Here is a 25,476-nt window from a genome sequence, read left to right on the forward strand (position 1 = left end):
CCAGCCTCCCAGCAGAGCTGCTGGACCCGCGGGGCACGCAGCTCTGTTAGAAGGGGCTGCAGGAGGATGCTTTGAGGCCCAGCAGGTGTGCAGCAGAGGGCAGGGGGTAGGAGAGGGTCTGCCTCGCTCCAGCTCTTGCCACAGTCCAGGGCCAGGCTGGGAGGTTCAACTCCTAGGATGGTTGGTCAGGGGTGGGGCAGACTGTGGCCAGAGCAGAAGAAACTGGTCTTTCTCTCTCCAGACTGTGAGCCCTTGGCATGCATGGATGGTACCTTCTTTCTTCTATCAGCCTTGGGCTCCTCGTGGGTCAAGCTCTCGCCTCCCTTGTCGTGTTGGATTGGGAGCCCCTAAGGGATGACACTTTCCCCACCACATGGAACCTTCCCGCAGGCAGAAGCCACCTTTTCCTTTTCCCCACTCTCCCCCGTAGCCTCTCAGGCCCCGCCCCTTGGCTCCACAAAGCGGCTGATGGCCTTCTCTGGTCCCTGCCAGGACTCCTGGGGCCCAGCCTGGAAGAAGAGAGAAGCCGTGTCTTTAGGGACACAATGCCCACCTTCAAGCATGGCCTGCGCACGGCTCAGGGTCTGCGGTCAGTCGCCTACCCCTTGACAGGCCCAAGGATGGTCACTCCGCAGCCTCTCCGGGGAGGGATGGCCTTCCCAGCCTGCTCACTGCTTGTCAGCGGAAGGCCCTGTGCCCTGCCTGAGGGCTTTTGGCAACAACAAAACTGTAACCTTTACACAACCTGGCCACCTAGTCTCCCCGAGGATGTGGTTGTAAGCTCCCACTCTGGGTGCTGCCAGCCTGTTTCCTTCTCTGTAACATGGAAATAACCTTTTATAACCCCCGAGTTACAGCCAACATGATAAATACATGAAGCTGATGACTATAAGCATCTAGGACTAGAAATGCCTAATGCTTAGAATCAGCATGTTTCCTTTCCCGCCTTCCTTTCTCTACCCACTCCCAGAGCCCTTCTCCCGATGTGAAACTGATTCTAAGACCCCCCCTCCCTATTCCTTGCTCCGGAAGTCTGAAAACCACCACCAAAAGAGACAAAGCCACCGTCCTGGTGAGAATCCCCCAGGTCCCCGAAAGCCAGCTGACTTTCCAGGGGCCAGGAAACAGGAAAAGAGAATTCATTCCGTGGGCTGGGATGTAAATAAGCCACAAGAGACTGTGTCATTCCAGGCTGCACCTGTGAGCATCCCTCTGCTGAAGCCCTGTCAGCGTTTCCATGACAAACTCGTGTTTCCGGATGCCTCTCTTCCAGCTTCAAGAGGATGCCTTGTGGTGAGACTCAACATGAAAAATCCTTTGGAAATTTTTTCCCTTAAAAAAGGTTGCATGCTCTAAAAATCCACATGTTTGTTATATGTGTTTGCTTTTTATTCTGAGAGTTTTGTGAGTGTTACATTTGTACAGTACATGCAAGTGTATGACGCACTCATGGGGGTTTTCTGGTAGAGAGAGCTGTCTTGGCAAATACATAATCACCACCCAGTGTAATAAGACATCTCTCCTCCTTACAGCATCCCCTACATCCATTTGCTGATCCCAAAGCCTGAAATGCTACCATTAGAGATTTCCCACTTTTGGACTTGAATGATTATTCATCCCTAAGAGTCTACTGTAACAATGTACCTAAAAGGGACTAAGCGACCATCTGATGAGGGCGGGGATAGCAAAAGAACCACGAGACCTCAAAAAAGATGGCCAAAGGGTAGAAGAGCACTAAAAGCAGTGATGAGAGGAATCCATGACGTATTTCCTACTTTGCAGGTTTGCTAGGCCTGTCTGTGGGGGGGACACGTGTGTGCACACACTTACACATACACATGCACACACTGCACACACAGTGCTCTTTATATAGGGAGCAGTTGTTCCAAAAATCTAAGTGGTGTTCAAATTCATCTGGGATGCTTCCAAAAAATGCAGATACCCAGGCCCTGTGCCATTCCTACTGAATCAGAGCGCCTAGAGCTGGAGCTGAGCCCAGGACTCTGCATGGTAAGGAAGCATCCAGGTGCTGCTGCCAATTGGTCAGGTTTAGAAGCCACTCATATAGAGGACAGAGCCCCAGGAGCAGAAGTGGAACACCGGCGTTTGGGTGGCAGCATCACCGTTTATTAAAGGACCCTGGGCGCTCTGAACCTCGGGCAGACACATGAGACTTAGCTGCCATGGCCTGTATGAGGCAAGTGTTATGGAAATGCTCATTGAAAACCATCAGACAATGCAAATGCCGTTATCCCACACACATGCATGAGGATGTGTTCACATGCACCCTTGGAGCTGGATTCCCTACAGAGAGCGTAGGACTGATCTCCAGCACCCTCCTTCACCTAAACTCATGGCTGTCTTCATGTCCAGATGGATTTTTTTCTTTTTCAGGTCATGCCCCCTGCTCCCTTCTCCCAATATCTTGGCACAGTCCCTGATAATTTTTTAAAATTCTATCTAATAGGTTTATCTACTGTCTATGATCTCTCATGTTCATCCCTCCTGCAGAGGAAGAAGGAAGAAAAGTAGTCATTCCTGCTTTACAACAAAGAACGGGGCGGGGGGTGGGTAGGTGGGAGGAGGGGTTAGAGAGATTGATACCATTTAAACATAGAGCAGTGACACTTTCCTTTTGAAAACCTGGCAAAAAGGTACACACACAAAATTTCTCATACAGTTTCAGGATTTCATAGACTTTCTGGCACCTTTCCTAGGAGTCCAGGAACCCCAGGTAAAGAATACCTGCCCCACCTGACCGGCAGCCCAAGTCCTCTGAGCTCCCAGAGGGTCATGTTCAAGCACATGGGGCATCCTTTCCGCTGTGTCTTTGCTGAATGACTATCACGTCGCCCCCTCGCCCCCAGCTGCAAGATGAACTTGCCTGACCTTCCCTCCCTCCCCAAGAAAGAGGGTTAAAACCCAGTGATGCAGTGACACTTCACCTGCATCAGGACAGGATCTTCTCAGACTAGACCATGCCTCCCTGTTCCTGAGCCTGCGGTACAAAGTCTGAGCTGCCACGAGATATCAGAAGGATGGATGATCTTTATTGTAATAACAGAAAACACAGCTCAAACTGACTTAAACAATAAAAGGAACCTACTGGTCTGTGACAGTATAAAAAGTTCAAGGTGGGTGAGCTTCGTGCAAGGTCTGATTCATCTGCTCTGTGTTGTTTCTTTTGGTCTCTCCACCTTCCTGCAGAGTGTTAGTTCCCTCCTAAGACTCTCAAGGCTGCAAGATGGTCGCCAGCAGCAACCAACGCTGTGTGCACCTTCATTTACTCCCGAGAGAGAGCAAGCTGCTTTTTTGATAATTCCCATGAATGAAAGGGAAGCTTTCTTGCCAGAACCCCTCAGTCAATATCTCCCCACATTTCATTCACCTGTACTGGGAAACATCCATCCCAATCAGAGTCTCTGACATTGGAGTGCCGCCTGGCTGGGAGAATCAGAACGTTGGTGTCAATGGCATGCCTCGGTGCTCGGACCCCCAAGTCCTTAGGCTTTGCCTCTTGTGCAGTTTAAAGTGCTTTCAGGAAAGGAATTAAAGACTCAAAGGAAATGATTTTGCAAATGCTCAGGCTCTGGTCTTGTCCCACACGGGCCCTGGGCAAAAGCCTAACCCTTCTCAAGAAGGAAAGGGGAGATGGATTTTCACTTTTGGGAAAGGAAAGGCACAGAATCTGTCAGTCATCTGAGCGGAATGCCAACCACACAGGGAGTCAGGGACCTGGGGTTTGCCTCATTTCTCCTTAGACAGACTTTGGGTGATCACGAACAACTCGCTCATCCTCTCTGGCCTCTGAACCAAAAGAGTGAAATGATGGTTCCCTCTATTCTACTGTGTGGAAAGACAGCATTGAATGAAGCTGAGGCTTCAGAAGATTCCAGCCTTGTGGGCAACTTCTCAGGGGATCGAGAGTGTGGTGTGTGGAGTGGTTTCTGGCTAGTCCTCAATTGCCAGAACCATCTAGAAGTTCTTATGGTGTCACTCCAATAAAAGCACCGGTCCCCTGTGGCCCTGGCCCTGCCTGGGATCGTACAAAGAAGAATGGTTCAGCAACTGAAAATTATTTTTTAAAATTTTCCATTATTTATTTATTTCTTTTGAAGAGATAGAAATATTTTGTAAAGTTTTTCTAAAGCCCCCTTTTATCTTCTCTAATTTTCCCAAGCTCCCATGCTCTCTTCAGCAGCCAAATGTCCCCCCTCTTTCTGAGATCTTTATTATAGAGGGTGATTGAACCTCTTGTGGCAGGTCCTGTCTCTTTCCCTCCAGTCTCTCTTCCCATTCATGCTCCCAGTTCTACATCCCAGAAGATCTGGACATCAAAGTTGAGCTAGAACTCTCCTTAAAATACACACTTCATTAAATCTTACCCCTGTCACATAAGCATCATTGGGGAAACAGACTTCCAGTCTCATATATATATTATTCTAATACTATGTATTCCAGAGAAACAGAACCAATAGGATTTACATATATATTTATATGACATTTATTATAGGAATTGGCTTACATGTTTATGGAGGCCAAGAAGTCCCATGACCTACAAACTAAGGAGCCAGGAAAGCTACCTGATGGTATAATTCAATCCAAGTTCCAAAAGCCAGAGAATCCGGGGAGCCACTGGTATAATTCCTGGAGCCCAAAGGCCAGAGAACCAGGAGTTCCTACGTCCGAGGGCGGGAGAAAATGGACGTCCCAGCTCAAGAAGAGAGGGGGGAATTTGCCCTTCCTCCACTATTAGGCTCTATTAGGGCCTTCCTTGGATTAGATGACACCCACCCACACTGGTGAGGGTGGATCTTCTTGACTCTGCCTACTGATTCAAATGCTAAATCTTTTCCATCAGCATCCTCACAGACACACCCCAAAATCATGTTTTACCAGTTCTCTGGGCCTCCCTTATCCCAGTCAAGTTGACACATAAAATTAACCATCACATACCGCATCTTGAAATAGAACATTAGCTTTAGTTGTTTTGGCTGGTGGGGACCGGGGGTCATGGACCACCCACCTTGAGAGCATTACTTTCATATAGCTTCCACTCCCATATTTGTTACTTGGAACAAGTCCGCAGGATATTCTCCACCAGTTCCTCCAGCCTTCTCAAACCTGCTCTGAGATCCAGGAGTCTGACCTGTGTGGTCTATACCAAAAGGCTCCCTTGCCCTCTGGTTCCTGGTTAGGTCTGGCCAATGGGTGGCACTGACAAGAGATGAGGAGGAGAGGCAGATCAGGGTGCCTGCTGCTGGGCTGATGGTGGGTCCAGGATCCCATCCCAGGCCCTCTCCCTGCTGCAGCTGCCCCTGGGCTCTGGTCACGACTCCCCACTTGTCCCTTTAGCCCAGAGGTGGTAGTGAGTTCCTGTTGCTGCCAGCCCCTGGGACGCCTTACCACATCCCTTGGCTTCCTCACCCTTGTCATTTGTCTGAACCCTACAAATAGTTCCTTCATCCAACTCACCTCACGGCCTGGAGTGACAGGACACGGACTGACTCTGTGCCCCCAACTTCCAGACCGTTGTTACCTCATTGAGTCTCTTCTCATCCTTGTAAAGTGAAGAAGGGAGGGAGGAGGGATTACACTCTTATTTATGGAGGCTCTGACGTGTGAAACTTTCAACGATGATTCAGCCAAATGTCAAGGTCTAGCTTGCATCTTTGGTCTGGAATATCTACCATTTTTGGCCAAGTCAAGGATTTAGTCAGTGGCTAAAGAACAGTGTCTCTCTGAAAAGTGCAGTGGAAAATGCATGCACAGTTTGTCCCTACTGTGATCTAACTATGGCACTACGGCAATCAGACAGGAACCACTCAAATTCTGGGTGGGGCTTTGCTGTATTACCCAGCCCGTTTACGTTATCCTGACCACAACGACACCAGAAAGATGGAGAAACGCCAAGTACATGCCGCAGACAGACTGAGTCAGAGATTAACTTGATCTGAGCTATTCCAAAAAAGCCTCTCCCTCCAAATACTACACACACACACACACACACACACACACACACAAACACACCCCATTTCCATCCCAGGCTTGATTAGAATGAAACCATATCTGCTCATGTCTGAAATTTCATCAGTAAAGAGGCGTAACTTTGCCTTTAGGCCAAATGTAAATATGGCCCTGAGAGGGGCCATTTAGGTATATATGATTAATATTTCCATTCTGTGCAAGGCCCTGCTGAACACTAGTTAAAGTTTTAATCTTATCAGTTACTCTTGGGTATGAATATCAGGAGAAGAAAGTGAAACCACAGAGAGGTGGGGCGAAACATGCCAAAAAGGGAGGAAGCTGAAGGCACAACTTTGCCTTTATTCCTTCCGGGCTCAGAGGAGTGGCTCTGGATTAGCAATATACAGAGGGAGTCTGGCAGGGAGGGGAGAGCTCAGTGGTAGAATGCATGCTTAGCAAGAGTGAGGTCCTGGGTTCAAATCCCAGTACCACCATTAATAAATAAATAAGTAAACCTAATTATGCCCCCACAAAAAGACTAAAATTTTTTTTTAAAAAGAACAGAGAATTGACCATTGAATTTGTCATCATGGAAGTCCCTGGAAACCTAGATCAATGTGGTTTTACTGGGATACAAGCCTGGGAATAGGAGGTGAAGAATAGAAACAGTACAGACAAATTTTTTTTAAACTTTGCTATGAATGGTTAACAGACAAATGGTGAAGTAACTAGAGGAGTAAGTAGGGTCAAGGCATCTTTTTTCAAGATGAGAGTTTTATCCCATTAGTATGCTAATGAGAATGGTCCACTCGAGAGAGAAAATTTGACAACGCATATGAGAGAGCAGATAATTGCTGGAGTGATGCCTTGTAATAAGCAGGAAAGGAAGGGATCCGGTGCACAAGGGGAGGGCCTGGCCTCAGATAGATGCGTGGATGGTCTATTCATCATAAGAGGCTGGAGGTAGAGTAAAAGCGCCTGGGTACTGGAGGTAGGTAGGTTTGGTGGTGGAATGATAAAGATGTTTTTTTCTGATTTCTTCTTTTTTTTTTTTTTAATGGGAAAAAAAAATGATATCATTGGCTGAAAGTAGGAAGCAGAGACTGTTGTGTGACGGCTTGGGAAAGGAGGAGTGTGACAGTTACCGCAAGGAATCGGAGAGTGACCTGCCTGGGGAGAGACTGTAGGATTTCTGGGCAGTGGTATGGTGGTCCTCCTGAGGTTCAAGACCATGATTTTAAAGGGAGGCCTTTCAGCACAGTCATGTGTTTTTCTCCAGCCACATGCAGCAGCTGGAGTACAGGCATGGACTAGGTGGAAGTTTGACTTGACCAGTGTTGGGGTATTTTTGCTAGACCCATAGGTTGGGAGGGAAGAAGACAGTTGTATTAGTTACCTATGGCTGTTAAAAAAAAATTGTTCCAACACTTAGTGGTTTAAAACAATAGACGGTTATTATCTCAGTTTCTGGGAGATAGAACCTGGAATTTGGAAGCAGTTTGGCTAGACAGTTCTGGCGTGGGGTCTGTCATGAGGTTGGAGTCAAGATGTTAGCAGGGGGCTACAGTCATCTGAAAGCTTGATTGGGGATGGAGAATCTGTTTCTAAGATGACTCACTTACATGACTGGCAGGCCAGAGGTAGTTGCTGGCAAACAGACTCAGTTTCTCTCCATGTGAGCCCCTGTGCAGGCTCTTCGAGGGTCCTCACAACAGGACATGGCTTCTCACAGAGCTGGCAGTCCAAGAAGAGGAACTAAGCAGAAGCCACTCGTTTATGACCTAGACTCAGGTCACGTTGCATCTCTTTGCCACATTCTGTTTGTTAGAACAAAGCCACCAAGTCCAGCCCATGTTCAAGAGGAGAGGAATTAGACTCCACCTTTTGTTGTTATGAACTGAATGTGTGTGAACCCCCCAAATTTATATGTTGAAGCTCTAACGCCCGAGCCTGGCTATATTTGGAGATGGGGCCTCTAAGGAAGTTATTAAGGTTAAGTGAAGTCACAAAGATGGGACTGTGATCTGATAGGATTAGTGTCTTTATAAGAAGAGACACAGAGAGCTCCCTGCAGCTGTAAGCCCAGAAGAGAGCCATTACCAGAAACTGAACTTTGTCTTAGAGTTCCCCAAAATGCAAATAAATTAATTTCTGTTATTTAAGCCACTCACTCTGTGATATTTTGTTATGACAGTCCAAGAAGACTAATACAAGTGTCAAAGAACTTGCAGACGTATTTTAATGACATTACAAAGGATAAGGGTATATGCAAGTGTGTTTCTTGTGATCGACCATGAACTCTAAGCTGAGAAGGGAGAAAACGGGTGGTCTAGAAGGATAAATGGATGAACTATAGCATCACTGAATGGAAGAGAGTCCACAAGGGGGTGGAGGAAAGTAGGAGTGGGAAGCAAATTGAACAGATCTGAGTTAGTGGCCAGAGAGAGCAGCTTGAAATGGAGAATTTTGGACTTGGCACAGATGGTACTAGTGACAAGATCAGGGATAAGATGATGGGAGCAGGTGACTGAGGTGGGAGGGGGTTAATTAACAGAAAGGCAGAGTGTTGGAGAGATTATTTAATAGACATTGAAGGGAACAGGAATGATGCTGAGTGTCAGGATGCTCAAATGATTCCCAGAACTCAAGATAACACTTCACTTACATTTATTGCTTCAGGGTAAAGAGTACAAATGAACAACTGGATGAAGAGGTACACAGGGTAGGTCCAGAAGGGTCCTGATGCAGGAGCCTCTGTTCCATGGAGTTGGATGCACCACCCTTCCCACGTGTGGATGTATTCACCAACCCAGAAGCTCTTCCAATCTTTCTGCACAGGAGTTTTTATCTTGAACAGTCTTCAGCCTTCCTCTCTCCAGAAATTGGGGGATGGGGTTGAAAGTGCCCATCTTCCCAGTGAACAAAACTCCACCAAATCCTCTTTCCTTCCTGCTCTTCTCCCGTAGGTTTACTCATCACAACTCCTTAAAGGTTTTTAAAACTGGAAGTCTGGTTTTAAAACTGAAAGTCCCATGTCATAGGAGTCCCTCATTCCTGGGCAAACTGAGACGGTTGGTCACCCTACCTCGGGACCATTGATCTTCACCTGGAAAATGAAGACCAGGTACTCTCTCATGTCCCTCCCAGCTCTTCATTTATCTTGCAACTAGGTACCCTGTTCTACTGCTCTGGGCAGGTGGTCTGCTAGGGAGGTGCTAAGGATTCCTCAGTGAACAGGACCCAAGTTCCCTCACATTCATTTAGCTTTTTCATAACATTTATTTTTTATTTTTTGTACAATTTATTTTATTTATGTATTTTGGGGGTGGGCAATCAAGTTTATTTATTTTTTAATGGAGGTACTGGGGATTGAACCCAGGACCTCGTGCATGCCAAGTGTGTACCCTACCACTGAGCTCTATCCTCCTGCCCCTCGCATTTACAAAGGTTCCTAGAGGGATACTATTTTGATTAATTTTCAACTAAGGCCTTAATGTGATGGGTTGATAGCAGATAAGGAAGCCCTAATATGGAAGCAGGAGGAGTGGTCCCCAGTTATACCTGAAGGAGGTTAGATGTCAGGAAGGGTGATGCGGGCTGGAGAGGCAAAAGATAAAGCTGAAGCACTTTGAAGTCTGGCCTGGGAGCAGTAAACTGTGTTCACTTCTTCAGAACCAGAGGCAGGGGCTCTACCCTCTGAGATTATTCCCTCAAGCCCTTCCCAAAGCCCTTAAAATAGGCATTTGAGAACTTCCTCTGGGTCCCCAAGCCTATAATGACTTTGTGCATCTCTCTTATCGGCCCAGGTTTACATTTCCCAAGATTTTGAAAGAGTTCCTCTCCCTAGGACATCCTGTGGGACTGAGCACCACTAGAGAACGTTTACACAGAGCCAGTCCTCTGGTGCCCCACGTTACCGAAGGGCAGAAATTAATTTTCATAGCGCCCTAGGAAGGGCCATAGAGAGAAGCCACCTAGGACCCAAAGCTGTCCAAAACCTCTCTCCTCTCTGCCAATGGGCCTGGCTTTTTTTTTTATTCTAGTCAAGAGACTGCTGGGAGGAGGGTGAGCTCCCTGAAGGCAGGAACAAAGTGCTGCCTCTGATACCCGCCTGCAGCACTGAACACAGCCTGCACACCTCAGGAGCTGAGTAAGCACCGGCCGAATTGGATAGACCAGGCTCCGAGGAGGGAGCAGAGGAGGGAGCAGGAAGGGGGTGGGGAGCTAGAGCCCAAAGCTCCTGCCGCCTTCAGGCGGCTGGGAAGTTCTAATGAAAAGCCTGCCAGGCCTCTAACGAGAGCTAAACCGCCAGCGGGCTGTGATTGCTCATTGTTTGGTTATAATTAGCAGCGTATTCTGCGATGGCAAAGCTGCAGCCTGCAGCCGGCAGGAGCAGGGCTGGGGGAGGGCTGCCACCCTCGCAGCCACCAGCCTCTGGCCCTGCCCTCCATTACCTGGGCTCCTCTGCTTCCTGGCCCTGCCTACCCTGCACGCAGAGGAAGGGCTCGTGGCTGGTCTACGTGGATCCTTGATTCCGGGCCAACACCAAATCCTGTTCTTAGGCCAAAGAGGAATTGCTTACTGTGGTTGTAAGAGCCTGAGCTGAAAAATCAGGCACACCTGAGTGAGACCAAGTTTTGTTTGCAAGTACAAGCTGTGTGACCTCAGGCAAGTTATTTAACCCGTTGAGCCTCAGTTTCCTCATCTGTAAAATGGGACAGTAATAGGAGTACTCATCTTCCTTCTGGAGTGTGGCAAGACTTGAAAGGGGTAACTCCTTTAAGTCACTGTTGGCACTCAGTGCTTTGTGGCTGCCATTATGGAGGGGCTGAGAGTGAGCCCTCCTCTCTCCTTTCTGCACTGCTGGTCCTCACGCCCTTGCTCAGGCTCCTCCCTGACAGGTGCTCAGCCGCCTGCTACTCTTTTCTCCTTCTGGTGGAACCAGCTCTCAGGGCCGGGTCTGCCTTAGTCATTTCAGTCTCTGTGTGAACTGTGTGACCTGTCCTACCAGGGTGGTCTTGAACATTTTTTCCTGTGACCCAAGGAAAAAAAGCCACTTTTACATCATGACCCAAAACACATACACAGAGGTAGAGAAAACAAGAAACAGAAGTTTCATGAAACAATACTCATCCCAATCAAGTGTCATGTATTCTGATATGTTCTCTTCTGTTGCCTTTTCTTTTCTATTCTAGATTTATATCTAAATCTGTATCTCTCCATCTAGCTATCATTTTGAAGTTTTGCCAAAAGTCAGGACCCACTAAATTGATTTTGTGATCCAACAATGGGTTGAGAACTTTGGTGTGAAAAACAGTGCCCCAGGTGAGAGAGGCTAGTTAACTCTCCCTTCTCACTATAGAGGAAAAGGTTCTGTTTCCTCTTCGACGAATTTTTATCAGGGAATTCATGGGAAAGAGAATTCCGAAAAGCTGAAACCACACAACCACATCTGAGGCTTAAAGGTGAAAGCAAGTTTGAATCACTGTTCATCAATGAGGGTGGGTTTTTGCATAAGTTTCGGGGGGGTTTCAGAATCAAGCTTCAAGATACAGGATTTCACCTATCGTTTAGCTCTATACCAACCTGCAAGCTAACTTTTCCTCAGCTGGTATTCTAGCAAATCTTCCAAATGTCACTATGCCTAGGTGCCAGGAAAGGGCAAAATTTATGTAGATTCAGCTGGACAGGAAATGCTCTGAGCTAGGGTTGTCCTTACAGCTTTTTTCCATGACAAATTCAGGGCATGTGGCCTCACAAGTACTGTTGAGGACAACAGGATAAAATATTTCAGACTGGAACTGTCCTGGAAAGGCCCCAACTTAGGATCACAAGGGTACCATGAGAAGTAAAGAATTTGATGCCAAGAGAGTCAGAAGAAGGGAGATGTCCTTTTTCCATGCACCCAGGTCTTGTCTTCTGATTTGGGGAAAGGAGCTATGGGCTTCCAGAACCTTCTGGAATACCAGAAACTTCTTTTTGAGGGTGTTCAGTAATTAAATACACGGGTGGATTTATAGGAAGACTGGATTCTGCCTGGGAAGAGAAGAAGTAGAGACAGTTAAGGGAAGTGGAAGTCTTCTGAAGTACATCGTAACTTTGCTTACAGCTGCTTAGGCTTGTGATTTCTTGTTCACCCTGCTCTGCCCCAGCCTCCCCCCTCTCCCTGCCACATCGCGGCTCCCTCCACCAGCTCTGCCCTTAATGACTTGACTTTGGCCAAAGGTGGCTGTTGAAGAATGAAGAAGGACCGTGCTGGGCTGAAAACTCTCCCACTTGGCTCTTTTCCTCTTGGCTCAGTCCCATGGAAGAGACTGAGATACCAGTTTCCTTGTCATTTGGGTGCTCAAAGGCTGGGATTCCTCCCTTCTATACTGCAGCTTAGGTTTCTGAAGCTTGAATAAGGCCAACTGTCCCTTGGAAGGGTCTAGGGACACTCCTCCAAGGACACCTCTACCTCACAATCCTCCACTTCCAGCCCTACTTGTAAACACTGCCTGCATCCACACTTCCCAGGAGGACACTGGGAATGGTCACCTCCAGGCCTGGGCCTCTGGGAGCTCCCCAGAAAGGAGGTTGATTCCAACATATAGTCTGGGGTTTGCTTTGGGACCCAAGGAAGGAAGCCGGGTAAGACAAAGAAGAACCTCCTCTGAGACCTTCCTCCCAAGGACCCTAAGGAGAGAAGGTAAAGGGGACATGGGGTCATCTCCCAAGACCTCTGTCAATCCCTATTGTTATTAAACAAATCCAGCTCAGCCCAGCCCATGAGATCAATGTCAGCAGACCCCACCCTCAGTGCCAGAAAGTAAAATTCCTTTTTAAAGTCTTTTTAATCATTTGCCCAATTAGCCTGTTCCAAGTTCCAACCTCACTATTCCTTGGCCCTGCACCTCCTGAAAACACTGCCTTGAATTAAAACCCCTGAACTGCTGTTGTTTTCTGCCATCTGCGTCCTTTGCCTACTTGTTTCCTATGTCTATGTTTCTGGGAGTTTAATTGTGATTAAATTACAGGGTAATACTAATAGAGGGGTGAGAACCCAGCTAATGGCTCACTGTTCCACTAGGCAACAATTGTAGTAATCACAAAGCTAAAGGCTCCCGTGCATTAGCTGGAGGTTTCTGGGGTTTCCTGGCCTACGCTTCCTCCACACCCCTGTCTGAGCAAGTGAATACCATTCACAGGGCACACGAAAAACCCAGAGGCGAGTGAAGATGCAAATAACATGATTGAAAGAATAAGGGGGAAAGCAAGAAAACTCTTCCAGAAATGAGAATTTGTGTTACAGCAAAAGTAGAGGCAAAGAGGATCGGAGAATCTTAGAAAAAATATCTTGGAAGATGAAACTAAGTAATCACATAAATCATTAAAGGGCTCTGGCTTGGGTTTTCTGGGATGTGATGAAGTTGGAGTAGCACTGGTCCTTCACCCACTTTCTTTAGATTTGGCCTGATGAAAAGTATGTGTGAAATAAACACACAGCTCTGCAGAGCGAATCCACACCACCACCAATTCCCAAAAGACACAGACCAACAGCACTGTCATTCCATCCAATGAACTGTACTCACACTGAGATAGAAGAAAAACAATATGACACTGGCCCTGACGTCCAAGGTGGTCCACATAGTCCAAGATGGGAGACTAAACAGTGTCTACCTGTGAGTCCCTATTCCTAACACTCCTGACCCACTTCCCAATCTAGAAAGCACTTCATAGGGTCTCAGTTGTGAGGAGCTTAGGGACTATGATTCCCATTCTACAGATGTGGAAACCAAGGCTCAGAGAAGTAACTCACTCATGGTCACAAACAGCCCAAGTTTCTGAATTCCTTTGGCTCTTGCCTCTTCTTGCAGGGAGTCCCCAGCCATGTCTCAGTCTGCTCTTGAAGAAGTCTGCCCTCGCCACTGCTCCACCACCTCACACCACGCCCGGGAGATGCTAGAAGGCAAGGAGGGACAGCAGCTCCCCTCCAGGGTACCATAAGAGGATGCACCGTGGCCTTACAAAGCTGGCTTGAAACACTGCTTCTCTTTCTTTTTAATTAGAAGTTATCTTATGCTTGAAAAATTGAAGTAAACGTCCTATCAGTGCTCCGGATTCAGATAATAGAAGCGTTTTGATTCAAGGTGTGTCCTAAGTCAAATGAAAGCAGATATTAAAATAGCAGTTTCAGCTGAATCACAATCAATACCAAATTCCAAAGTGAAGTGCTGGACCAGGATTTACAAAGTAAGTGGCAAAGACTATTTAAGGGTTGAGGGTAAGATTTGAGATGAGAATTTCTTCGGAGAAAGCTGTGTTAGGAGTTCCACCCCACCCCTCTCTCAGAGGTGTCAAGTCAGAGAAACCAAGAGGGCAAGAGGCATGGCACAGTAGAGGGTGACACTTGGGTAGTAATTATACTCACAGAGTTGTAGAGGCAAAGGTGAGAGCTGTGAGTGACAGAGAGAGAGAGGGGGTTGCCTAGGATAGTCAAAGATCCTATCCAAGAGGACAGCCTAAAGGGGCGAAGATTTCTCAGCCAAGAAAAGCTGGAGGTATGGCCACATTCCTAGGGATGGAGGAAGGAGGAAGCGATGAACCTGAAGAAAATACATCACCCAGACTGTGGGAACTGCGTATGAGAGGTCCCCAGTAATGGAGGTGTTATGGGCTGTCCCCCATATGGGTGTTTGTGTTTCCCCAAAATCCATATGTTGAAATCCTAACCCCATAGGTGATGATGTTAGGAGGCGGGGCCTCTGGGAGGTCATTAGGTCATGAGGGTGGAGCTCTCATGCATGGGATCTAGTGTCCTTAGAAGAAGAGGCCATGGGCTACCTCACTCTTGTCCTGCCATATGAGGATACAATGAGACCAATCAGCGTTCTGGAACCCGGAAGAGATCGCTCACTGGAACCCACTCATGCTGGCCCCCAGAGCTCAGACTTCCAGCCTCCAGAACTGTGAGAAATAAATTTTTGTTGTCTGTAAACGATCCAGTCTACAGCACTTTGCTATAGCAGCCTGAATTGATTCAAGCAGGAGGGATAGAAAGCTCCCTTTAAAAGTCAGCTTTTTTGTTTGTTTGGGGGGGGTGTGTGGAGGTAATTAGGTTTATCTTTATTTTAAAAAATATTAATCTATTTATTTACTATTGTATTATTTAATTATTTTATTTTGCTGGGGGGAGGGGGAAGGTAATTAAGTTTATTTATTTTTAGAGGTACTGGGGATTGACCCCAGGACTGAGTGCATGCCGAGTACATGCTAAGCATGCACTCTGCCCTCCCCTCCTTATTTATTTATTTTTAATGGAACTACTGAGGATTGAACCCAGGACCTTGTGCATGCTAAGCATGCACTCTACCACTGAGCTATACCCTCCCCTAAAAGTCAGCTTTAAACACCTACCAAGTCCGGAGAATACCGATGCCAGATTCCCATGCCAGCACCTATCAAATGGGAATGTTCCTGCTTCTTCCCACTGCAACACTGTCAGCATCAAAAACCACAGTTAAAAAGATAGGAGAGGAGGCACAGAAGTGTTATCGACTGTAAGAATTCAGCCTGAGCTGCAGAAGAGGGGAAAAGTCCTAATTTTCCATCCTATTTGGAATTTTAATGATTCTATGAACATTTTAATCACTGAGTTGTGTTTATATTCAGTCTTAAGGTGAATACAGACTTAGAAAGATCAAAGAAGCCAGGGGGCCTGCCTGAATTTTTATCCAGGTGCAACAGAAGCACCAGCCCTACTGAATCTAAAGGGTTAACAAGAGAGGAAAACAAGTTTCTTTATAATTACTCCCCATGAGTTGTGCTTGTTTAATGTAGCGGTCGTTCAAAAAATAAATTGATTCATTCACTTGCTTTCTTAAGAAAGCTAGAAACAGTGGTGCCATTCAAAAATGGACCCCACTCCTCAGCCTGGCTACTGGGGAGAGAGAAGCCAATGAGAGACCAGGCTGCACTCTCACTAACGGATCTGAGGATTTGAGGGGAGACTCTGACACAGGGTGGAGCTGGGGGAAGCCTACCCAAGGTCCCAAGGTCGGGCCCTGCTCACAGTCTGCAGCTGGTGGAACACCACCGGCCTTTTCTGAGGACACCCTGAGTGTCTGCTGGCTCTCCTCGGGCAGGAGGGGTGGGGAGTTATGAGCTGAGCTCTGGTGCAGGAGGATCCCTGAGCACGCGATCTGTCCGTTTGTGGGGATGGGAGGAATTCCACTCTGGGCTGGGTGGGTGTGTGGAGCAGTTGGTGCCACTTGCTTCTTTGTTCACAGTGCATCATCAATAGGCTCTTTGTGCCTGGGCAGAGAGGCGGGGAACAGACTCACTTCAGCTGCGGCACGCAGGTGGGCATGGGAGGATGGGAATGGACTGTCTGCAAATTACTGAAGGAGTTTATAGAGCTCGTGCTACTGGATGGCAGCCCAACCTGTTCACTAGTCAAATCCCAAAAAGTCTGAGTTCTGTCTGAACAGAGGCTAAGACCTCTCTCTCTCCTCCATACACAACACACACACACACACACACACACGCACACACACTCACACACTCATACACGCAGCATTAAGAAGTAAAATATAAAACCCCAGGATTTCCAGCACCTGCCTTCCCCACTAGTGTCCTCGCTGGCCTACCTGCCTTCAAATATCCGTCCGCAAATGCAGCCTGCACAACACCCCCAGATTAATACCCCTTAGTCCCATTTTTACCTCGCCCCTTCCTCAAGCACGCTCCCAGATTCCCCGTTGCTTTCAGGCTATAGCCCAAGTCCTAGGAGTGTTTCAAATCACACACCTTTCAACCTTTGGTGGCACTTTCTTCCACACAAAACTTCTCTTTAAAAAAATTTTTTTTAATTTATTTTTTAGGGGGAGAGGTAATTAGGTTTGTTTATTTGTTTATTGAGTGGAGGTACTGGGGATTGAACACAGGACCTCGTGCACGCTAAGCATGCACTCTACCACTGAGCTGTACTTTTCCCCCAAACCTTCTCCTGCAGCTACACTACTCCATTTACCCCTAAGGATGCTCTGCACCTCCCTCCTCACCAGTTTATGTGCTTCTCCGGGGCCACAGCCAGGTGGGCAGAGATGCTGGCAGTGGGCCGGAGCTGGGGCCTGGTTACCGCCTCTGGCTCAGCCACTGCCTCTTTTCATATGGGGGAACTTCAGGAGGCCACCTCACTTTTTAGTTCAAAGTTAGTGATTCTCCATTAACCCTGCTTAAGCAAACCTCTGCCTCTCAGGTAATCCCAGGCCCAAGTGACCTAAATCCAATGACAATCACTGCATCTCTTTTGTTACCCTTGATACACATTTCTCTCTCCGGAGCAGTGATGAGTTTGATTTGCTTTTATGAGTATCTCTACCAGCAAAGGAAACTTTGTCTTTTTTTTTTTCCTTAGTATTTTCCGGGTCTCAGTATTTGTGTTTTTATGGCAACAGCTTGACTTGAGGCCCTTTCAAATGGTTCCAGTATTTTGAATTTTCTGCTATCCAGGCTTTAACTGGACACAAAGGGCTCTGGGTTTATTTGGGGCCACAGGAACAGGATTCCAAAGGCAAGTGAGAGCAAAGGGTTAGTTGCAATGATATTTTCAAAACCCAAACCAGACTGAAATTCCATCACTCAGGAGAGGCTGGAGACTACTCCCACATTCCAAGAACCTCGCCAAGAGATGTTAGGATTACCTGCTTATCTGTTACGAGGTGACTGTTTCGGTCCTACTCAGGGTATCAAGGGTCACAGTGCCAATTCTTCCTCCCCGATTCAAGAACCCCATTCAGATGGATGTAGGATCATCAGAATAGACATTAATCCTCAGAAATGCAACATCTGCATTAAGGACGGGGCTTCTTTGGGTACCGATCCTAGGCGGCTGTTACACAAGCTGGTTGATTTTGGGCTCTTGGTGCCTCAGTTTATTGTCTATAAAATAGGAAGTAACAATACAGTTATCAGGAGAACTAAATAAGATGATGCACGTGAAGCTCTTAGCACTGTGCTTGGTCCTTGTGGTTCATATTACAGTAAGATTAATCATCATACCAAGGACTCCAGGTCACCTGGCTTTGTGCTCCAGAGAGAGGACACAGAGAGAGAACGTGGAGACCCAGGTTCTAATCCTTGCTCTCCTTTCCTTGCTTTCCACATGAGCTCCAAACCACCCGCTCCAGCACCAATGCTATAAAAATCAGAAGTAACCTGCAGGCAGCAGTATGATTCGTTATTAGGAGTGACCAATAGAGAAGGCTTACTAGTAGGTGAAGGTAAAAATGTAAGGACTGAAGTAGCCTCAGAGCATCTGGCTCTATTCACCCTTGAACCCTTCTCCTTTCACAAGTAAGCAAAGAAAGCCCCAAAGTAACATCAAGCCACCAACAGGACTAATTCAAGGAGATCTTGGTAAATTGGAGATTTAGAGGACTAGTTCTCAAACAAGTTTTAGGGAGTTGTGAAAAAATTAATATTCACTGGGTTTTGTTGGTTTGTTTTTTTTTTCCTAATTTTGTTTTTGTTTCACATTTTTACTAAAGGGTAGACCTGCCATCCAGACAGAAAGAGCATTTTGTCATTGATTAAGGGAGCTGAAGGGAGAAATGATCTGGGTGGACCAGAGAAAGAAGAGAGGGAGAGGTGAGGCAGGCGTGAGTCATAGAAGCCTCCAGCTAGAGCTGTGAAGTGACCACAGAGGAGGAGAGCCCCAGAAATCTGAGCAGTAAAGCCGGTCACTGGCCCCTCAGCAATCAAATGAATGTTATCTCAGGCTGTTCTATCCGAGGAAGTTACTTTGAGGTTGACAGCAGTCAGCAAACGGAAAGGCAGGAAGATCTAAAGGGTGTGGTATTTGTGAGGAGAGAGAGAATCTTGATTGCTGAGATAGTAGTAAGGAAAAATCCTATCAGAGGTGAAAAAAATCTGGAAAGTCTTTCAGTGTCCTGAGTAGGGAAGTTTGGGAAGAGGAAAGGGAAAAAGAACTTTTATTTCAGTGTCTGTCATGGGCCGGGCACTGTGCTAGATGGCATTTTTAAAAAATATCAGTTGTAATGAGATGTAATTCATGTATCATTCAATTTACCCATTAAAATGTACAATTCAGTGGTTTTTGTATATTCTGAGTCATGCAAACATCAATATGATCTAATCACAACATTTTCAACACTCTCAAAAGAGACGCCCCACCCACTGGCAGGCACACCCCTGCCACCACCATTTTCTCCCAACCCTCACCCTAGGCAACCAGCAGTCTACTTTGTCTTTTTTGTCTATTCTGGACATTTAATATAAATGGAATTATATATTATGTTGTCTTTTGTGACTGGCTTTTTTCACTTAGCATGTTTTCAAGGTTTTTCCATGTTGGCGTATGTTTTAGTATTTTGTTTCTTTTTACTGCCAGATAATACTCCACTGTATGGGTGTACATTTTGTTTTTATCAGCTGATGGACATTTGGGTTCCTCTACCTTTTGGATATTATAAATAACGCTGCTATAAACATTCATGTACAAGTTTTTGTCTGGACATATGTTTTCCTCTGTCTTAGAGTATATACCTAGGACTGGAGGCGTTGGTCATACGGTAACCTAAGTTTAACCATGTGGTGAACTGCCAGACCATTTTCCAAAGTGGCTGCACCATTTTACATTCCTCCTAGCATTAGATGAGGGTGCTAATTTCTCCACATCCTTGCTAGTGCTTGTTACTATCTGACTTTTTGATTATAGCCACCCTACTAGGTGTGAAGTGGCATCTCGTTGTGGTTTCAATTTGCATTTCCCTGATGCTAATAATGTTGAACATCTTTTAAGGTGCTTATTGGCTATTTATTTATCTTCTTTGGAGAAATGTGTATTCAGATTCTTTGTCTGTTTTTTAATTAGATTATTTGTCATTTTATTATTGAGTGGTAAGAGTTCTTTATACATTCTAGGTATAAGTTCCTTTATCAGAGAAATGATTTGCAAATGTTTTCTCCCATTCTGTATGTTTTTTCACCTTCTTGATATTGTACTTGGAAGCACGGATGTTTTTACTTTTGATAGAGTCTAATTTTTCTATTTTTTTCTTGCCACTTGTGCTTTTGGTGTCATATCTAAGAAACCATTGCCTAATCCAAGGTCACAAAAAATAATTATCTGCCTCTCTGGGTGTTCTACTGATGTGTGGCAATTTTAGATAAACTATAAAATAAACACATATTTAATGAATAAATGATTATATCTTTGTTCCACAGAACATTTTTCTTGCTTTTGTTTCAGCGAAATCACTAATTATATTGTTATAACCTAGATTTTTCACACAATTTACATTCTATTGATAGTAATTATCTAGAGCAAGGGTCAGCATACTATGGCCCGCTGTACAAATTCAGCCTGCCATGCAAAGTTTTTGTAAGTAAAGATTTATTGCCACACAATCACACCCATCCATTTACTTATTATCTGTGGCAGCTTTTACACTACAACAGCAGAGCTGAGTATTGCAACAGAGATCACAGGCCCCACCTCACCTAAAATACTACCTGGCTCTTTACAGAAAAGTTTTGCCACCCCCCGATTTAAAGGGTTAAAAAACAAAACGTAATTTTATTCAAAATATATACGATTTAAATATTTCATTAAAGATGTGGAAGAAAATGTCAAGCACTGAAAATGTAAAATTATATTCATGGTTTCAAAAGTTTCTTCTAAAAATTCAACTGTATTATGGTCCTGAGTCTTCAACTCAATAAATCTAGTTGGTTGGCTTCTCTTAAATTAGAGATTTTGCCATCCCATTAAAGTGTAAATGAGGTAGATGTTTGAAATGTTTTAGAAAACCCAACATATTAGAGAATTTAATGTCTAATTTGTGATTTTAGTTTTAAATATTTAATGTTATTAGATACATTTTAAATGTTTTTATCAAAGTACTCCATGCTTTGCAATGTAAACTATATTCTTAAACATAGTTTAAAAAGTAAAATAACGATCTAAGGCTTATACAAAAAATAATAGTTCCTCATCAATTCCAGTAGTGAGCACTTTCCATTTTTTTTAGCTTTTCTAGTAATTACCTCCATATTTCTATGGTATACTGTTCTCTTTTGATTCATCAATTGCAAATGGTATATAATGACATTATGATATAAGAGTGTTTAATTTACATCCCCCATCCAACTTCCAAATATAGTTACATCACAATTTTTCCTTGGGTCCATAATTCACATTTTAGTTATCATGACTAGGTAAATATCATTCAAGGCTGATCCAATAGTATACTAAGATTTTTCTTCATTTCTTGTAAGCCTATTTAGTTTTTCTGGAATTCATAATTGATTCAGTTTTAAAATAAACTTTTCTATTTTAGAGAAGTTTTAGATTTACAGAACTATTGAAAATAGAAGAGGGGAAGGTATAGTTCTGTGGTAGATTGCATGCTGAACATGCACAAGGTCCTGTGTTCAATCCCCAGGTCCTCCATTTAAATAAACAAACAAACAAACAAATAAATAAAACCTAATTACCCCCTCCAAAGAAAACAAAACAAAAGCAAAAATTGAAAAAATTCAACTAAAAAAAAAAAAAAACACTTATTAAAAAAAATAGAACAGAGAAGTCCATATATTCCATACCGTTTCCCTTATTACTAACATCTTATGTTAGCAGGTATATTTGTCACAGTTAATGAGTCCATAATGATGTGTTATGATTAATTAAAGTCAATTTTTTATTCAGATTTCCTCAGTTTTTCCCTAACGTCCTTTTTCTGTTCCAGGATCCTGTCTCCTTAGATTCCTATTGGTTCTGATGGCTTCCCAAACTCTCTTTGTTTTTATGACTTTTGACAGTTTTGAGGATTACTAGTCAGATATTTTGTGGAATAATCCTCAATTAGGATTTGTTTTATGCTTTTTTCATGTTTAGACTGGAGTAATTTATTTTGGGGAGGAAAACCATTCTCATCACACCATACCACGAGTACATGTTATCAATATTATAGGCTATTACAAGCTATTGACTATAGTTCCCTGTCCTATGTAGTACGACCTTGTGATATAACTTATCACTGTGGGAGTTAATCTTGATCATTTGGCCTGCGGGAGTGTTTACTAGCTCTCTCTCCACTATAAAGCTACTCTTCCCCCAACCCCGGCCCCATTTCTATACTGTGCTCTTGGGTTTTCTGTAAGCTCTCATTTCAACAATGAAAACCTAGCTCCCTCCATCAAGCATCTATTTACTTAATTGTTACAGTATATGCATATAGTGCTTTCCAAATTGTTAACCTGGAAAGCAACTTGTTTTTTATCAACTAGTGTACAGTGCTTATGTACTGTTCTTTTTGCCTTTAGCTTTATAGACACCACTCATTTCCAAAGTTACTTAGATCAGACCTTTATTCCCCTATCCCCTTCAGAGGGTGCTTCATATATTTGCAACATAAGCAGATTCTTCTGTCACACTCTGCATTTCATGCTCGGTTCCCCAAAACTCCTCAATGATATTTAAAACTTGTATGCATTAAACTTGATACTTTGTGCTGTAAAATTCCATGGGCTTTTGACAAAATTCTATGGGTTTTGTGTCTTGTATGCACAGTATCATATAGAATATTTTCACCACCCTAAAAAATACCCTATGTGTTTCACCTACTCTACTCCCCTTATCCTGAGCCCCTGACAACCACTAATCTGTTAACCATCTCTACAGTTTTTGTCTTTCCCAGAATATCCTATAATTGGGATCACATAGGATGTAGATTTTTTCCAGACTGGCTTCGTCAACTTAGCAATATGCATTTAAGATTCATCCATGTCTTTTTATAGCTCATTTCTTTTCAATGTTGAGTAATATTCCATTGTATGGATATACCAACCTCATTTTTCATGCACATTACTTTGAACTTAGAGTTAAATCTTGCAATACTCCCAAATATTGAAATGTTTCAATATAAGTTTTACACAGTTTTTGTCAATGATCTATTTGTTACTTTTTCCCCTGCTAGAGACACCACACCTTCACTTTTTCATTGTCCAATTCAATCTAGACTAGCTGTCTTCTAAGGAAGCTACAGAATTATCCTCTTGCCTCTACCCTTTGACATCATGCTGGAAATTTCCTTTATCTCTCTCTCTCTCTCTCTAAACCTCTTGTTCCATGCATCCAATGTCCCTTTTTCTTGGTTTACTTCTTTCTTTTAGTGGAACATATGCTCCAGCACCTTCCTGAGAAATAGTGAATGGAAGATTCAGCCCTGCAAATTTTGGCTACATTCATGATTGAGAATTTGGTTCAGTATTGAACTGAACACTGAAAATAAATTTTCACCAGGAAATATCGAGGAATTGCTCCATTATTGCTTGTTACTGTTTTAGTTTCCAGTGTTATTACTAATGATATTCTAACACCTGGGGTGGGGAGCGGGGAGGAGGTTTGTATGTGATCTATTTTTTTTTTCCTTTAAATGCTTTGAGAATACTTTATCTATGGTATTCTAAAATTTTACAATGATATAATTTGGTGAGGGTCTTCTTTTTGTTCATGGTGCTGAACATTTGGTGATCTCTATCAATTTGTAGATTCATATCCTTTCATTCTTGGAAATGTATCTCTTTGATAATATTCTCTTTACCATTCTGCCTTTTTGGAACACTCCTTAGTAGCTTTTAAACTTCTTGAATTAATCCCCTACTTTTCTTATCCTTTCTCTCCTTATTGTCATCTGTTTGCTTTTCTGTCCTGATTTCTGAGAGGTCTTCTTGATTTTATTTTTTTAACTCTTCTGTTTAGTTTTTTCTTTAATATTTAGTTTTTTACTATCATATTTTGGATTTTCAAAAGTGCTTTTTATTCCATGGTTATTTTATATATACACCACATGCACATGCCCAGACTCTTTTTTTCCTATTTATTCACTTTAGTCTCTCTCTTTCTTGTTAGACATTTTCCTTAAATGTCTAGCAGCCTTTGACTGACCATCTATATTTACGAGTAAGGTGCTAAAAAGTTAAATGAAAGCACCATATATGGGCAGGATTTCACTGTAGGAAGAGCTGGCTACAATTCTGTCCTTTTTGGTCAAACTGAACTTTTCCAGAGATTCTCCTGTGTTAGCCTCACCCACTCAGGTACCTGGAACCCCTGTTTCTGAGCCTTTTGTGGGTTTCATGTGGGAATTCAGCTTGTAGTTTAGGGTGCCCAGTTTTGCCCTCCTGTGACTCTGCCGATCTGCCAAGTCACTTATCTTCTTTCTACTTCCAGTTTCTACTTTTTCCACTTTCCTGTATGACTTAAGATGTCTTCCAGTTTCATCAAAGACTGAGTTTTATTTCTGATTTCTGTACTTGTATGTTTTTCAGATAAGAATGGGACAGAAATGCCCATACTCTGCAATCTTAAAATCAGACATCTTCTAGAATTACGCTTTTGCTTGAAAAGTTTTGATTCATACTTGTGATTTTATCTGAAGTCGAAGAGAATTTGGTTAATTTCCTAAATAGAATTTTACAGGTATTGAGTTGGTGAGTAATGTTATTTTTCTTTATAGGAAATTTGCCATTATATTAAATTTGCTTGATGGCCATGAGTGTTATACATGGGTACCATTCCCAACACACCTGTGCAGCTAGGGCTCTGGGTGTACGTGAAGTTAGGTGTACTGGTGCCCCAATCCAACAAACTGTAGAACTTTCTTTTTGTAGGCAACTACTACTAAACATCTATCATCAGCAGATGTTTTATAGTGATACAGTAATGTCTACAATGGATGTCTCTGACCAACTGCCAATGGAAGTGATTCGGTTCTTCGATAGTACTTACTGTGCATGCTCATTTGCTTATGGTTGATACAGTGGAAGTTGAGCTGATGGAGATGGGAGATTAGAATAATCAATCAACACCAAGGCATCAAAATGACAGTATCAAATATCAATACATTGAATACTCAAGCGTCAATGTGTTTTTACTGAGCAATTCTGTGTGCCTGTGCTGAAAAAATACAAAGAAATCATGACATCTTTCCTCATGGAGGCTTCAGTTCACTTAGAAGAATCACAATACACATATGAGCAACAATGATCAAAAAAGAGAGAAGACAGAAGTGTGGCAGGATCCATCTTCCACACATTTTGCAGTGTGTAGTGCTGGTAAAATCTGGGGTTGACAGTATCCAGTCTCTAGCTTCTTGGGTGTTGAGAAGCAGTTGCAGCAGGAGCATCAGCATCCAAATAGTACAACCCAGCGACGAGGCAATGGTGGTGGTGGCTCCTGCAGCTTCCTAACCCCAGCTCTGTGATCCCTGAAGAGCATTCTAGGCAGTGCACTGAGAAGTTTTTTTCTCTCAATATTTCAGGTTCTGGCCTCCTGATCTCCATTTGCTTGACTGTGGTAGCAGAAGCAACATTCTTGATAGATCAGTTTTGTAGTGCTCTAGGAGTCACACCTAGAGGTGACTGACTAATGTAGAACTAATGATAAGAATTTGAGGTGGGGTGGTGGAGGGTATAGCTCAGTGGTAGGGTGCATGCTTAGCA

The 25,476-nt window shown here is 44.0% G+C and overlaps 1 long non-coding RNA gene across 2 annotated transcripts; it reads right to left on the reverse strand.

Moving 5' to 3' along the window:
• Positions 1–8,617: 8,617 nt before the first annotated feature.
• Positions 8,618–18,174, reverse strand: LOC116669275. 2 transcript variants are annotated; one of them, XR_004326619.1, is made up of 2 exons: positions 17,652–18,174; positions 8,618–12,003 (listed from the first exon to the last, which is right to left on the reverse strand). It is a non-coding gene; the product is annotated as an uncharacterized LOC116669275 (long non-coding RNA). The 2 variants fall into 2 exon arrangements; XR_004326620.1 differs by lacking the exon at positions 17,652–18,174 and adding an exon at positions 13,766–14,129.
• Positions 18,175–25,476: the final 7,302 nt, after the last annotated feature.

The sequence above is a fragment of the Camelus ferus genome, chromosome 16 (assembly GCF_009834535.1).
Source record: "Camelus ferus isolate YT-003-E chromosome 16, BCGSAC_Cfer_1.0, whole genome shotgun sequence".
NCBI classification, from domain to species: Eukaryota; Metazoa; Chordata; class Mammalia; order Artiodactyla; family Camelidae; genus Camelus; species Camelus ferus.